This window comes from Scyliorhinus torazame, chromosome 6 (assembly GCF_047496885.1).
Source record: "Scyliorhinus torazame isolate Kashiwa2021f chromosome 6, sScyTor2.1, whole genome shotgun sequence".
Classification (NCBI taxonomy): Eukaryota; Metazoa; Chordata; class Chondrichthyes; order Carcharhiniformes; family Scyliorhinidae; genus Scyliorhinus; species Scyliorhinus torazame.
In genome coordinates this window covers 168360404-168376130 of record NC_092712.1, presented here as the reverse complement: position 1 = coordinate 168376130, position 15727 = coordinate 168360404, and the positions used below count along the sequence as shown (strand labels likewise).

Below are 15727 nucleotides of genomic sequence, written 5' to 3'. Positions count from 1 at the left end.
GCAATACACTCTTGATATGTGATTTGTTTCACAGTAACTTCATTGCACTGTTAATATAAGCCTACTTGTGACAATAAAGATTATTATTATGGTGGATAGTCTTTGGGACATCAGCAAGTGAGTTACTTGCTGCTGAAAACCCAGTCTCTGACCTACCCTTCTTGCCACAATATTTATATGGCTGATCCAGTTTAGTTTGACAGTGGGGGATTCAGGAACGGAATATCAAAGGGAGATGGTTAGAATCCATCTTGTTGGAGATGGTCATTATCTGGCATTGAGCACTGAGTGCAAATGTTACTTGCCAGTTATAAATCCATGGGCTCGATCCACTAGAAAAGTTTCTAAGTGACATTTGTGGCTGGGTCTGCTGGGGGTTTCCAGCCGGCTCTTCCCCACCACTATCTAACCACGCTTAGTCACTTTTGGGCCCTGGAGAGTTTCTCTCCGGTAATGTCCACACTTACAAATTATTTTCATCACTGGGGAGCTGATCCACTGGTCAGATCGGCTCTTCAGAGATTGGGCCTCCATTTTGAAATGGTGCCCCGATCTCAAAGTTATCTTTCTTTTTTAATAAATATTTTATTGAAAATTTTTGGTCAACCAACACAGTACATTGTGCATCCTTTACACAATATTATAACAGCACAAATAACAATGACCTATTTTTTTTATAAACAAAAAACAAAAAATGAATAAATATTAAATAACAAGAATGAAAACTAGCCCTAATTGGCAACTGCCTTGTCACAAGTTACACCCCCCCCGCCCCAAATCCTGGGCCGCTGCTGCTGCCTTCTTTTTCCCCTTCCATCTATCTATCAGCAAGGTATTCGACGAACGGTTGCCACCGCCTGGTGAACCCTTGAGCCGACCCCCTTAGGACGAACTTAATCCGCTCTAGCTTTATAAACCCCGCCATGTCATTTATCCAGGTCTCCACCCCCGGGGGCTTGGCTTCCTTCCACATTAGCAATATCCTGCGCCGGGCTACTAGGGACGCAAAGGCCAAAACATCGGCCTCTCTCGCCTCCTGCACTCCCGGCTCTTGTGCAACCCCAAATATATCCAACCCCCAGCTTGGTTCGACCCGGACCCCCACTACTTTTGAAAGCACCTTTGTCACCCCCATCCAAAACCCCCGTAGTGCCGGGCATGACCAAAACATATGGGTATGATTCGCTGGGCTTCTCGAGCACCTCGCACACCTATCCTCCACCCCAAAAAATTTACTGAGCCGCGCTCCAGTCATATGCGCCCTGTGTAATACCTTAAACTGAATCAGGCTTAGCCTGGCACACGAGGACGACGAGTTTACCCTACTTAGGGCATCCGCCCACAGCCCCTCCTCGATCTCCTCCCCCAGCTCTTCTTCCCATTTCCCTTTTAGTTCATCTACCATAGTCTCCCCTTCGTCCCTCATTTCCCTATATATATCTGACACCTTACCATCCCCCACCCATGTCTTTGAGATCACTCTGTCCTGCACCTCTTGTGTCGGGAGCTGCGGGAATTCCCTCACCTGTTGCCTCGCAAAAGCCCTCAGTTGCATATACCTGAATGCATTCCCTTGGGGCAACCCATATTTCTCGGTCAGCGCTCCCAGACTCGCGAACTTCCCATCCACAAATAGATCTTTCAGTTGCGTTATTCCTGCTCTTTGCCACATTCCATATCCCCCATCCATTCCCCCCGGGGCAAACCTATGGTTGTTTCTTATCGGGGACCCCCCCAAAGCTCCAGTCTTTCCCCTATGCCGTCTCCACTGTCCCCAAATCTTCAGTGTAGCTACCACCACCGGGCTTGTGGTGTAATTCCTCGGTGAGAACGGCAATGGGGCTGTCACCATAGCCTGCAGGCTAGTCCCCCTACAGGACGCCCTCTCTAATCTCTTCCACGCCGCTCCCTCCTCCTCTCCCATCCACTTACTCACCATTGAAATATTAGCGGCCCAATAGTACTCACTTAGGCTCGGTAGTGCCAGCCCCCCCCCCTATCCCTGCTACGCTGTAAGAATCCCTTCCTCACTCTCGGGGTCTTCCCGGCCCAAACAAAACCCATGATGCTCTTTTCAATCCTTTTAAAAAAAAGCCTTCGTGATCACCACCGGGAGGCACTGAAACACAAAGAGGAATCTCGGGAGGACCACCATCTTAACCGCCTGCACCCTCCCTGCCATTGACAGGGCTACCATATCCCATCTCTTGAAATCTTCCTCCATTTGTTCCACCAACCGCGTTAAATTTAACCTGTGCAGCGTGCCCCAATTCTTAGCTATCTGGATCCCCAGGTAACGAAAGTCTCTGTTACCTTCCTCAACGGTAGGTCCTCTATTTCTCTACTCTGCTCCCCAGGATGCACCACAAACAGCTCACTCTTCCCCATGTTCAATTTATACCCTGAAAAATCCCCAAACTCCCCAAGTATCCGCATTATTTCTGGCATCCCCTCCGCCGGATCCGCCACATATAGTAGCAAATCGTCCGCATACAAAGATACCCGGTGTTCTTCTCCTCCCCTAAGTACTCCCCTCCACTTCTTGGAACCCCTCAGCGCTATCGCCAGGGGCTCAATCGCCAGTGCAAACAGTAATGGGGACAGAGGGCATCCCTGCCTTGTCCCTCTATGGAGCCGAAAATATGCCGATCCCCGTCCATTCGTGACCACACTCGCCACTGGGGCCCTATACAATAGTTGCACCCATCTAACATACCCCTCTCCAAAACCAAATCTCCTCAACACCTCCCACAAATAATCCCATTCCACTCTATCAAATGCTTTCTCGGCATCCATCGCCACTACTATCTCTGTTTCACCCTCTGGTGGGGCCATCATCATTACCCCTATCAGCCTCCGTATATTCGTGTTCAGCTGTCTCCCCTTCACAAACCCAGTTTGGTCCTCGTGAACCACCCCCGGGACACATTCCTCTATTCTCATTGCCATTACCTTGGCCAGGACCTTGGCATCCACATTTAGGAGGGAAATTGGTCTGTAGGACCCGCATTGTAGCGGGTCCTTTTCCTTCTTTAAGAGAAGCGATATCGTTGCTTCCGACATAGTCGGGGGCAGTTGTCCCCTTTCCTTTGCCTCATTAAAGGTCCTCGTCAGTACCGGGGCGAGCAAGTCCAAATATTTTCTATAAAATTCGACTGGGAATCCGTCCGGTCCTGGGGCCTTTCCCGTCTGCATGCTCCTAATTCCTTTCACCACTTCTTCTACCTCGATCTGTGCTCCCAGTCCCACCCTTTCCTGCTCTTTCACCTTGGGAATTTCCAGCCGATCCAAAAAGTCCATCATTCTCTCCCTCCCATCCGGGGGTTGAGCTTCATATAATTTTTTATAAAATGTCTTGAACACTTCATTCACTCTCTCCGCTCCCCGCTCCATCTCTCCTTCCTCGTCCCTCGCTCCCCCTATTTCCCTCGCTGCTCCCCTTTTCCTCAATTGGTGTGCCAGCAACCTGCTCGCCTTCTCCCCATATTCATACTGTACACCCTGTGCCTTCCTCCATTGTGCCTCTGCAGTGCCTGTAGTCAGCAAGTCAAATTCCACATGCAGCCTTTGCCTTTCCCTGTACAATCCCTCCTCCGGTGCTTCCGCATATTGTCTGTCCACCCTCAAAAGTTCTTGCAGCAACCGCTCCCGTTCCTTACTCTCCTGCTTCCCTTTATGTGCCCTTATTGATATCAGCTCCCCCCTAACCACCGCCTTCAACGCCTCCCAGACCACTCCCACCTGGACCTCCCCATTGTCATTGAGTTCCAAGTACTTTTCAATACATCCCCTCACCCTTAGACACACACCCTCATCCGCCATTAGTCCCATGTCCATTCTCCAGGGTGGGCGCCCTCCTGTTTCCTCCCCTATCTCCAAGTCCACCCAGTGTGGGGCGTGATCCGAAATGGCTATAGCCGTATACTCCGTTCCCCTCACCTTCGGGATCAATGCCCTACCCAGCACGAAAAAGTCTATGCGCGAATAGACTTTATGGACATATGAGAAAAACGAGAACTCCTTACTCCTAGGTCTACTGAATCTCCACGGGTCCACACCTCCGATCTGCTCCATAAAATCTTTAAGCACCTTGGCTGCTGCCGGCCTCCTTCCAGTCCTGGATTTCGACCTATCCAGCCCTGGTTCCAACACCGTGTTAAAGTCTCCCCCCATTATCAGCTTTCCCGTCTCCAGGTCCGGGATGCGTCCTAGCATCCGCCTCATAAAATTGGCATCATCCCAGTTCGGGGCATACACGTTTACCAAAACCACCGTCTCTCCCTGTAGTTTGCCACTCACCATCACGTATCTGCCCCCGTTATCCGCCACTATAGTCTTTGCCTCGAACATTACCCGCTTCCCCACTAATATAGCCACCCCCCTGTTTTTCGCATCTAGCCCCGAATGGAACACCTGCCCCACCCATCCTTTGCGCAGCCTAACCTGGTCTATCAGTTTCAGGTGCGTTTCCTGTAGCATAACCACATCTGCTTTAAGTTTCTTAAGGTGTGCGAGTACCCGTGCCCTCTTTATCGGCCCGTTGAGCCCTCTCACGTTCCACGTGATCAGCCGAATTGGGGGGCTTCCCACCCCCCCCCTTGCCGATTAGCCATCATCTTTTTCCAGCTTCTCACCCAGTTCCCACACAGCTGTATCTCCCCCAGGCGGCGCCCCCCCGCCCATCCTCTCCCGTACCCGCTCCCCCCTTTCCCCAGCAGCAGCAACCCAGTAATTCCCCCCTCCCACCCCCCCCCCGCTAGACCCCCCGCTAGCGTAATTACTCCCCCCATGTTGCTCCCAGAAGTCAGCAAACTCTGGCTGACCTCGGCTTCCCCCCGTGACCACGGCTCGCACCGTGCGACGCCCCCTCCTTCCTGCTTCTCTGTTCCCGCCATAATTATCATAGCGCGGGAGCCAAGCCCGCGCTTCTCCCTTGGCCCCGCCCCCCATGGCCAACGCCCCATCTCCTCTCCCTCCCCACCTCCCCCATCACCCCCTGTGGGAGAGAGAAAAGTTACCACACCGCAGGAGTAGAACATAAAACCCCTCTTCGCCCCCCACATTCGCCCCACCACTTTGTCCAAACGTTCTTTTTAATAATCCACTCATTCCAGTTTTTCTTCTACAATAAAAGTCCACGCTTCATCCGCCGTCTCAAAGTAGTGGTGTCTCCCTTGATATGTGACCCACAGTCTTGCCGGTTGCAGCATTCCAAATTTTATCTTCCTTTTATGAAGCACCGCCTTGGCCCGATTAAAGCTCGCCCTCCTTCTCGCCACCTCCGCACTCCAGTCTTGATAAACGCGGATCACCGCGTTCTCCCATTTACTGCTCCGAGTTTTCTTCGCCCATCTAAGGACCATTTCTCTATCCTTAAAATGGAGGAATCTCACCACTATGGCTCTGGGAGTTTCTCCTGCTCTCGGTCCTCGCGCCATAACTCGGTATGCTCCCTCCACCTCCAACGGACCCGCCGGGGCCTCCGCTCCCATTAACGAGTGCAGCATCGTGCTCACATATGCCCCGACGTCCGCACCCTCCACACCTTCAGGAAGACCAAGAATCCTCAGGTTGTTCCTCCTTGTGTTGTTTTCCAGTGCCTCCAACCTCTCCACACATCGTTTCTGATGTGCCTCCTGTATCTCCGTCTTCACCACCAGGCCCTGTATATCGTCCTCATTCTCGGCTGCCTTCGCCTTCACGACCCGAAGCTCCCGCTCCTGGGTCTTTTGTTCCTCCTTTAGCCCTTCAATCGCCTGTAGTATCGGGGCCAACAGCTCTTTCTTCATTTCCTTTTTTATCTCTTCCACGCAGCATTTCAAGAACTCTTGTTGTTCAGGGCCCCATGTGAAACTGCCACCTTCCGACGCCATCTTGGTTTTTGCTTGCCTTCCTTGCCGCTGTTCTAAAGGATCCACTGCAATCTGGCCACTCTCTCCTCCTTTTTCCATCCGTATCCAGGGGGGATTCCCTTCTGGTTTACCGCACAGTGTTTTTAGCCGTCAAAATTGCCGTTGGGGCTCCTATCAAGAGCCCAAAAGTCCGTTTCACAGGGAGCTGCCGAAACGTGCGACTCAGCTGGTCATCGCCGCACCCGGAAGTCCTCAAAGTTATCTTGAGGGTCCCCCACAATCCCCACCCATGGACAATGTCACCCCGCACCCCCAAGTGAGGTCACCCCGCAATGGGGTTCCTGAGGGTCCCCTTTCTTCAGGTCCCTCCCACACACCCCACAACCACACCCCTGAGGCTCCTACTTACCGGCCCTGCACGTCCCATGCTTTATATCCCCCCAATCAGTCTTCTTTCATGGGCATGGCCCCCCTCAGACCCTGACCTTTGGCAGTACCACCCTGTCACCATGGGGGTGCTCCTGCTGGCCTTGCGGTGCCACCCAGGCACCTTAGCAGTGCCAGGGTAGTAGTGCCAAAGTACCCATGTTCCAGGGGGAGAGCCAGGGGGCCACCCTGCCCTATCCCTGGCCACCCAGGGGCCTCCGATAGTTCTGGGAACCCCCTTGGGTGCCGTTCTGCCTGATCCATGTTTATGTGGAGCAGTACTGAACAGTGCCCAGCTGAGGCCTACCTGAGGAGGTCGGTAGATAGATGGTAAGTACGCTTAAATAGGTTTAGAACCTACTTAAGCGTGCACGGCCTGGTTCCGTCCATTGTGGCTGGGATACTGGTCATGCCGCCTCGCAGGACTTGGATACATCCCATGAGGTGTTATGGCTGCCGGAGTCCCGTGGGAGGTCTCACCTGGCATCAGCGGCCACGCCGTGCTCCCGATTGGGCGTGTTGTAGCCAGTAGAGTGCGGCCCAAGCTTTAATGCTGTGCAGGGCTTACTGCATGCAGACACAGAGAACTCTGTATCTAGGAAGATGTATATGGTACTGAACACTGTGCGCTCATCACCCAGCATTCCTACTTCTGATCTTATGATGGTGAGAAGTTCATTAATGATATAGCGGAAGATGGTTGTGACCAGAAACTACACAAAGTAACTCCTAAAATGTTGTTCTGGGACTTAGATTGACCTCTGACAATGATTGTCATCTTCCTTTGTGCTCGTTATGACTCCCAACTATTGGAGTTTCCCCCTGTTCCTATTGACTTCAATTCTACTCGGGCTCCTAGATGCCATACTCGGTTTATAAGCTGACTTGATGTCAAGGGCGATGATTCTCACCTCATCTCTGGAATTCAGCTCTTTTATCCAGGATTGGCCCAAGGCTATAATCAGGCCAGGAGCTGAGTGCTCCTGGCAGACAGCAAACTGAGTATCGGTGAGCAGGTTATTACTGAGTAAGTGCTGCTTAATAGCATTATCAATTACACTTTCTACCACTTGGCTGATGGTTGGGAGTAAACTTTTGGGGTAGGAATCAACTAGATTGGATTTGTCATTTTTGTGGGCGTGACATAAGCATGCAATGTTCCCCATTTTCAGGTAGACACTAATGTTGTAGCTCTACTGGAACAGATCGGATTAGAGCATCACTGGCTCTGGATTGCAACTCTTCAGTACTACAGCTGGAAGGCTGTCAGGGTCCATAACCTTTGCTGTATGTAATATCTTCTGTGACTTATTGATAAAGCGTGGAATGAATTCAATTGTCTGAAGGCTGGCATCTATAAAGGTGGGGATCTCGAGGAGGAGGCCGAAATGGATCATCCACTTGACACTCCTGGCTGAAGGTGCTTCCAACTGTTTCATCCTTGTGTTTTGCACTGACCCACCAAGGCCCCCCTATCATTGAGGGTGGAGGTATTTGTTGAGCCTCCTCTCCCCGGAGTTATTTAATTGTAAACCACCATTCACAACTTGATGTGTCAGGACTCCAAATCTTTGATTTTGTCCATTAGTTGCTCTGTCTATTCCATGCTGCTTCTGCTGTTTTGTATGTATGTAGCCTTGTGTTGCATATTCTGCAGGTTGGTACCTAATTTTTAGGTACATCTGGTAGTGCTCCCGGCATGGTCCCTTGCACTCCTCATTGAACCAAAGTTGATCCCTGGTTCTGAAGGAAAGTTCGTGACCTGAAACAATGTTATCAGACCTGCTGAGCATATCCAACATCTTTTTTTTTTATTTCAGTGTTCCAGCTTGTGAAGTATTTTGCTTTTGTTAATCTCTGGCGTGATGGTAATGGTAGAATGAGGGAAAAGCTGTACCATGAGGTTTCAGATTGCGTATGAATCAAATTCTGTTGCTGATGACCCATAGTACCTGATGATGTCTAGTTTCGAGCTGCTATATCTGTTCTTAATTTGTCTGATTTATCATGATGATAGTGCCATTTAACACAATGGAGGGTGTCTTGAGTGTGAATATGAGACTTTGTTTCCACAAGGACAGAGTTATGACCACTTCTACCAATATAGTCCTGGACATGTGCATCTGTGGCAGATAGATGGGTGAGGTCTTGTTGGTTCTCACACCACCTGCTGCAGGTCCAGTTTGACAGATATATCCTCAGGACTTGGCCAGCTCAACCAGTATGATGCTACAGGCCACTCTTCCTGATGGACATGGGAGTCCTCCACCCAGAGTATACTCTGTAACCTTGCTATCTTCACCGCTTCTTCCAAGTGGACATGGAGGAGTACTGATTCGTCAACTGGTGGAAGGTTTGACCTGATGCCATGAAATTTCATGTAGTCTGAGACCAATGGTGAGAGCTCCCAGGATGAATCCTGACTGAATACCATTGTGCCCCTACCTCTGGTGCATCTGTCCTGCCAGTGGGAAAGGACATAACCAGGGATTTTAGACATTGGCTGTATGATATGATTCAGTGAATATTACGACGTCATGCTGTTGCTTGACTAGTCTATGGGCTAGCTCTCTCAGTTTTTGACACCTGTCCCCAGATGTCAGTGAAAAAGACTTTGTAGGGATGACCGGACAGAATATGACGTTGTCATGTCTGGTGCTTCGATGGATTGCTTTTAAATCCAATTTGCAGAATTTACAGTTTTGTTGTACTATATTATCTTTGATGTTGCATAGATTGTGGATGCAAGTAAAAGTAAGAAAACATAAATGGTTAAGTCATTCCACCAGCCTAACTAAGAGAGAAAACAAAATGGAAGAGGACGCATACCCCTCTTGTACTGTGATATGACCTCCAAAAATTAAGCCTGTGCTTTATTCTGAGCCAAGATTTGAATTCAAATTATTATTCATAATTAATGAGCTTATCCATGTTTGTGGTGTCTTACCTCACTGCTGGATATAACTGGCACACATATTGAGAAATCTAACTTAATAAAACTAGATGTGTAACCATCTGTCCATGCCAATTTTCTTCTTCGAGTTACTTTAAAAATTCCCTTTTTATTTATTATTGGGTTATCTAGAGTTTTACTGGTGATTAGGTGGCTTCTTTGTTTTGACTGACATTAATCCTGTGCCAGGAAAACAAACAAGGTTGGAGTGTGTGGGACTGGAGACTGGCTATAAATTAGTTAAAATAGGAAAATTGCAAATTGGATTAATGTTTTTCTAAGTTATATTCTTTGCAAACAGTATAAAAACATGGTTCGAAATTGCCTGTTCAGAACCTGTTCAGTAATTCGAGATAAGGAGTTGCTTCTGTTGAGTCGTGCAGAGATTTATTTATTTAATAAAAAAATATTTTTATTAGCATATTTTAATTTTTACAACATAACAATTGAACAAATAGTGCACCTGATATTTACATGTTGTACAGTTACTTATTTACATACTTTTTAAACATATATTCTCTCTCTCTCTCTCTCTCTCTCTCTCTCTCTCTCTCTCTCCCACCCCCTCCCCCCACCCGTTGGTAGTCCCAATAATTAGTAGTTCCAATTAATGTATTTTGCTGGTTGGGACATCTGGTTTTCAAACAGTCGGGCCAGCCTCCTCCGCCCTGTGAGTCATACGACTGAGCTCCGCTCCTCTTTTCTGCGGTTTCTGTTGACCTTGTGGGTTTGGGAGGCAGGGGACCTTCCTATCATCTCCCCTCATTCCCTTTTTCCCCATGTTTCTCTCTGTGACTCCCTTGGGTTCCCTCCTCCTCTCCTCCCCACTTTGATCCTCCTCGTTGTATGCATTCTTGTCTGTTCTCCCCCGTCACCCAATCTTTCCCTGGTTGTTGTTGGCCTCGAGTGGGTCTTGGAACAGGCTGATGAATGGCCCCTACGCTTTGTGGAAGCCCTCGTCCGACCCTCGGATGGTGTACTTAATCTTCTCCAGGTGGAGAAATTCCAACAGGTCTGCCAGCCAGCCTGCAGCTGTGGGTGGTGCTGCTGATCGCCAGCCGAGCAGGATTTATCGATGTGCAATTAAGGAAGCAAAAGCAAGGGCGGCACGCGGCGCAGTGGTTAGCACTGGGACCGCGGTGCTGTGGACCTGGGTTCGAATCCCGACCCTGGGTCACTGTCCGTGTGGAGTCTGCACATTCTCCCCATGTCGGCGTGGGTTTCACCCCCACAACCCAAAGATGTGCAGGTTAGGTGGATTGGCCACGCTAAATTGCCCCTTAATTGGAAAGAAATGATTGGGTACTCTAAAATTTAAAAAGAAAATGGAAGCAAAAGCAAGGACATCAGCCCTCTTCCCCATATGCGGCTCTGGCTGGTCTGAAACCCCGAGCACTGCCACTCTCGGGCACGGCTCCACCCTCACCACCGCAACCTTGGACATCATCTTGAAGAAGGCATCCAGAACCCGACAAGACTGGGGCAAGCCTAGATATGTGGGAGTGGTTGGCCGGGCCTCCCTGGCACCGTTCACATTTATCCTCCACCTCCCGGGAAGAACCTGTTCATTCAGGTTCTGGTTAGGTGCGCTCTGTGCACCACTTTAAACTGCATGAGGCTTAGCCTTGCACAGGAGGAGATGGAGTTGGTCCTGCTCAATGCTTCGCTCCAGAATCCCCAACCCACTTTCAACCCTAGTTTGTCCTCCCATTTTCATCTGCCTTTGTCCAGTGATAGTCTTCCCCTATCCAGTAACCGTCCATAGATGTTCCCACAATTCTCCCACCCAGTCCTTACTGTCCGTGTTTATTAGTTCCTCTCGTAGTGTGGTACTCGGGCCCTCGGGTACCTTGCCGTCTCCTTGTGGAGAAAGTGTTTAATTTGGAGGTGTCTGAGTTCCTGTCCCGTCGGTAGTTCCAGGGGCGGCACAGTTGCACAGTGGTTAGGCTAGGGTCTGGCAGATGGAATACAATGCTGACAAATGTGAGGTTATCCATTTTGGTAGGAATAATAGCAAAAGGGATTATTATTTAAATGATAACATTTTAAAACATGCCACTGTGCAGAGAGACCTGGGTGTGCTCGTGCATGAGTCGCAAAAGCTGGTTTACAGGTGCAACAGGTGATTAAGAAGGCAAACGGAATTTTGTCCTTCATTGTTCGAGGGATGGAGTTTAAGACTTGGGAGGTTATGCTGCAATTGTATAAGGTGTTAGTGAGGCCACACCTGGAGTATTGTGTTCAGTTTTGGTCTCCTTACTTGAGAAAGGACATACTGGCACTGGAGGGTGTGCAGAGGAGATTCACTAGGTTAATCCCAGAGCTGAAGGGGTTGGATTACGAGGAGAGGTTGAGTAGACTGGGACTGTACTCGTTGGAATTTAGAAGGATGCGGGGGGGATCTTATAGAAATGTATAAAATTATGAAGGGAATAGATAGGATAGATGCGGGCAGGTTGTTTCCACTGGCGGGTGAAAGCAAAACTAGGAGGCATAGCCTCAAAATAAGGGGAAGTAGATTTAGGACTGAGTTTAGGAGGAACTTCTTCACCCAAAGGGTTGTGAATCTATGGAATTCCTTGCCCAGTGAATCAGTAGAGGCTCCTTCATTAAATGTTTTTAAGATAAAGATAGATAATTTTTTGAAGACTAAAGGAATTAAGGGTTATGGTGTTCGGTCTGGAAAGTGGAGCTGAGTCCACAAAAGATCAGCCATGATCTCATTGAATGGCGGAGCAGGCTCGAGGGGCTTGATGGCCTACTCCTGCTCCTAGTTCTTATGTTAGCACCGTTACTTCTCAGCGCCAGGGTCCTAGGTTCGATTCCCAGCTTGGGTCACTGTCTGTGCGGAGGCTGCACGTTCTCCCTGTGTCTGCGTATGACAAATGTAAAGATTATTATTATTATTACAAAGACCCACAAAGAAACCCCCCACACCCAGCCCTTCTAAACACCAAACCAAGTGGTTTTGAGACGTAGAGGAGCAGGTCATCTGCATAGAGTGAAGCTCTGTACTCTCTGCCTCCTCTTTGAATGCCCTTCCAGCTTTTTGCGTCTCACAGAGCAATCACCAGGGGTTTAGCTGCCAGGGCGAACAGGAGCGGGGACAGTGGGCATCCCTGCCTTGTGCAGCTGGAAGTACTCAGAGCTGGTGGTGTTGGTCTGAACGCCCGCCTTGGGAGTGTTGTACAGGAGTTTCACACGAGGTGAACCGCGTGTAGCGCACAAAGACTCCGCGAGACGAATAGAGTGAAGTCGATGAGGCTTTATTAAGCGTGACTGTTCCCCCGCAGTTCAGTAGTAGACTGCCTGCGGGGGAGGACTCCAGGTACTTATACTCCACCTTCAGGGCGGAGCTAGAGGTCAACGTCCAACCAGGACCCGGGATCTGTCAGCCAATGACATCACGGCTTCACAGTCCCACATGACCCCTAATGCATACTACCACATTCACCCCTTGTTAAAAATGAACCCGGCGGGGTGATGCTTCGCATGGTGGTAAGGGTTTAAAAGGCTGGTCCTGGGAGGAAAACTTTCGCATGTTATTACAGTATGTACAAGGTTTTTTTTTTGTTTCAAACTATTTACAGTAATCGTCAGGAAAAGACAAAATGTTCTCGTTACAAGTCCACATATTGTACTGTTAGATCGACGCCAAGAGTCGGTCGGGCGGTCTGGTAGTCCGTGTCGATCGCCTCGGCCCCGGTGGTGGTGGTGGTGCTTGTTCCGGTGTTGTCGTCTCCGGGAGCCTTACGGTTTCAGCTTGGGCTTCATTCCTGGTCGGGCCTGGGAGGAGGACCGATCCTCCTGGGAAGGGGGCAGTCGCGGGGTGCGGCGGTGGCAGGAAGGGGGGGGTTGGGTGATTGGTGTCGGGGGTGTGTGTGTGTTGCCGGCGGGCGCCAGATCTCGCAGGGAGACCGTGTCCTGTCGGCCGTCGGGGTACTCCACGTAAGCGTACTGCGGGTTCGCGTGAAGGAGGTGAACCCTTTCGACCAACGGGTCCGACTTGTGCGCCCGCACATGTATTCGGAGCAAGATGGGTCCTGGGGCCGCCAGCCAGGTCGGCAGCGACGTTCCAGAGGAGGACTTCCTGGGGAAGACAAGGAGGCGCTCATGAGGCGTTTGGTTAGTGCTAGTACACAGTAGTGACCGGATGGAGTGGAGGGCGTCCGGGAGGACCTCCTGCCACCGTGAAACTGGGAGGTCCCTGGACCGTAGGGCCAGTAGGACGGTCTTCCAGACCGTGCCGTTCTCCCTCTCTACTTGCCCGTTCCCCCAGGGGTTGGAGCTGGTCGTCCTGCTCGAGGCTATACCGTTGCTCAGCAGGAACTGGCGCAGCTCGTCACTCATGAAGGAGGACCCCCTGTCGCTGTGGACGTATGCGGGGCAACCGAACAGTGTGAATATGGTGTTCAGGGCTTTAATGACTGGCCGCGGTCATGTCAGAGCAGGGGATGGCGAATGGGAAGCGGGAGTACACGTCCACCACATTAAGGAAGTATATGTTGCGGTCGGTGGAGGGGAGGGGTCCTTTGAAATCCAGACTGAGGCGTTCAAAGGGGCGGGAAGCCTTAATCAGGTGCGCACCATCCGGCCTGAAAAAATGCGGTTTGCACTCTGCGCAGATGTGGCAGTTCCTTGTGACTGTACGGACCTCCTCTAAAGAGTATGGGAGGTTGTGGGACTTGATAAAGTGGTAAAACCGAGTGACCCCCGGGTGGCAGAGGTCCTCTTGGAGGGTTTGGAGGCGGTTAATTTGTGCGTTGGCACATGTGCCGCGGGATAGGGCATCGGACAGCTCGTTCAGCTTTCCGGGACGATACAAGATCTCGTAGTTGAAGGTGGAGAGCTCGATCCTCCACCTTAAGATCTTGTCGTTTTTGATTTTGCCCCGCTGTGCATTATCGAACATGAAGGCTACCGACCGTTGGTCCGTGAGGAGAGTGAATCTCCTGCCGGCCAGGTAATGCCTCCAATGTCGCACAGCTTCCACTATGGCTTGGGCTTCCTTTTCCACTGAGGAGTGGCGGATTTCTGAAGCGTGGAGGGTTCGGGAGAAAAAGGCCACGGGTCTGCCCGCTTGGTTAAGGGTGGCCGCTAGAGCTACGTCGGAGGCGTCGCTCTCGACCTGGAAGGGGAGGGACTCGTCGATGGCGCGCATCGTGGCCTTTGCGATATCCGCTTTGATGTGGCTGAAGGCCTGGCAAGCCTCTGTCGACAGAGGGAAGGTCGTGATCTGTATTAGGGGGCGGGCTTTGTCTGCGTACTGGGGGACCCACTGGGCGTAGTATGAAAAGAACCCCAGGCAGCGTTTTAGGGCTTTTGGGCAGTGCGGGAGGGGAAATTCCATGAGGGCGCGCATACGTTCGGGGTCGGGGCCTATTATCCCATTGCGTACTACGTAGCCCAGAATGGCTAGCCGATCGGTGCTAAAAACGCACTTGTCCTCGTTGTACGTGAGGTTCAAGGCTTTGGCGGTCTGGAGGAATTTTGGGAGGTTGGCGTCGTGGTCCTGCTGATCGTGGCCGCAGATGGTTACATTGTCGAGATACGAGAACGTGACCCGTAACCCGTGTTGATCAACCATTCGGTCCATCTCTCGTTGGAAGACCGAGACCCCGTTTGTGACGCCAAATGGGACCCTGAGGAAATGGTATAATCGCCCGTCTGCCTCGAAGGCTGTGTACTTGCGGTCACTTGGGCGGATGGGGAGCTGATGGTAGGCGGACTTGAGGTCCACGGTGGAGAAGACCTTATATTGGGCAATCCGATTGACCATGTCGGATATGCGGGGGAGAGGGTACACGTCTAGTTGTGTGTACCTGATGATGGTCTGGCTATAGTCTATGACCATCCTTTGCTTCTCCCCTGTCTTTACTACTACCACCTGTGCTCTCCAGGGACTATTGCTGGCCTGGATTATGCCTTCCTTTAGTAGCCGCTGGACTTCGGACCGAATGAAGGTCCGGTCCTGGGCGCTGTACCGTCTGCTCCTAGTGGCGACGGGTTTGCAATCCGGGGTGAGGTTTGCAAACAAGGATGGGGGTTGCACCTTGAGGGTTGCGAGGCCGCAGATAGTGAGTGGGGGTATTGGGCCGCCGAATTTGAAGGTTAGGCTCTGTAGATTGCACTGGAAGTCTAATCCCAGTAATGTGGGGGCGCAGAGTTGGGGAAGGACGTAGAGCCTGTAGTTTTTGAACTCCCTCCCTTGCACCGTTAGGGTAACTATGCAGAAGCCTTTGATCTGTACGGAGTGGGATCCTGCAGCTAGGGAAATCTTTTGTGCGCTGGGATGGATGGTCAAAGAACAGCGTCTTACCGTGTCGGGGTGGATAAAGCTCTCCGTGCTCCCGGAGTCGACTAGGCATGGTGTCTCGTGCCCGTTTATCAGCACCGTTGTCGTCGTCGTCTGGAGCGTCCGGGGCCGAGCTTGGTCCAGCGTCATTGAAGCCAGACGTGGTTGTAGTGGTTGAGCGTCTTCTGCGAACCCCGTGGA

General features: G+C 50.9%; 1 protein-coding gene across 1 annotated transcript in view; it reads left to right on the top strand.

Moving 5' to 3' along the window:
- LOC140425141 (uncharacterized) overlaps positions 1-15727 on the top strand; it is a 420524-nt gene that overhangs the window by 107110 nt on the left and 297687 nt on the right. The gene's annotated exons all lie outside the window — the stretch shown is intronic.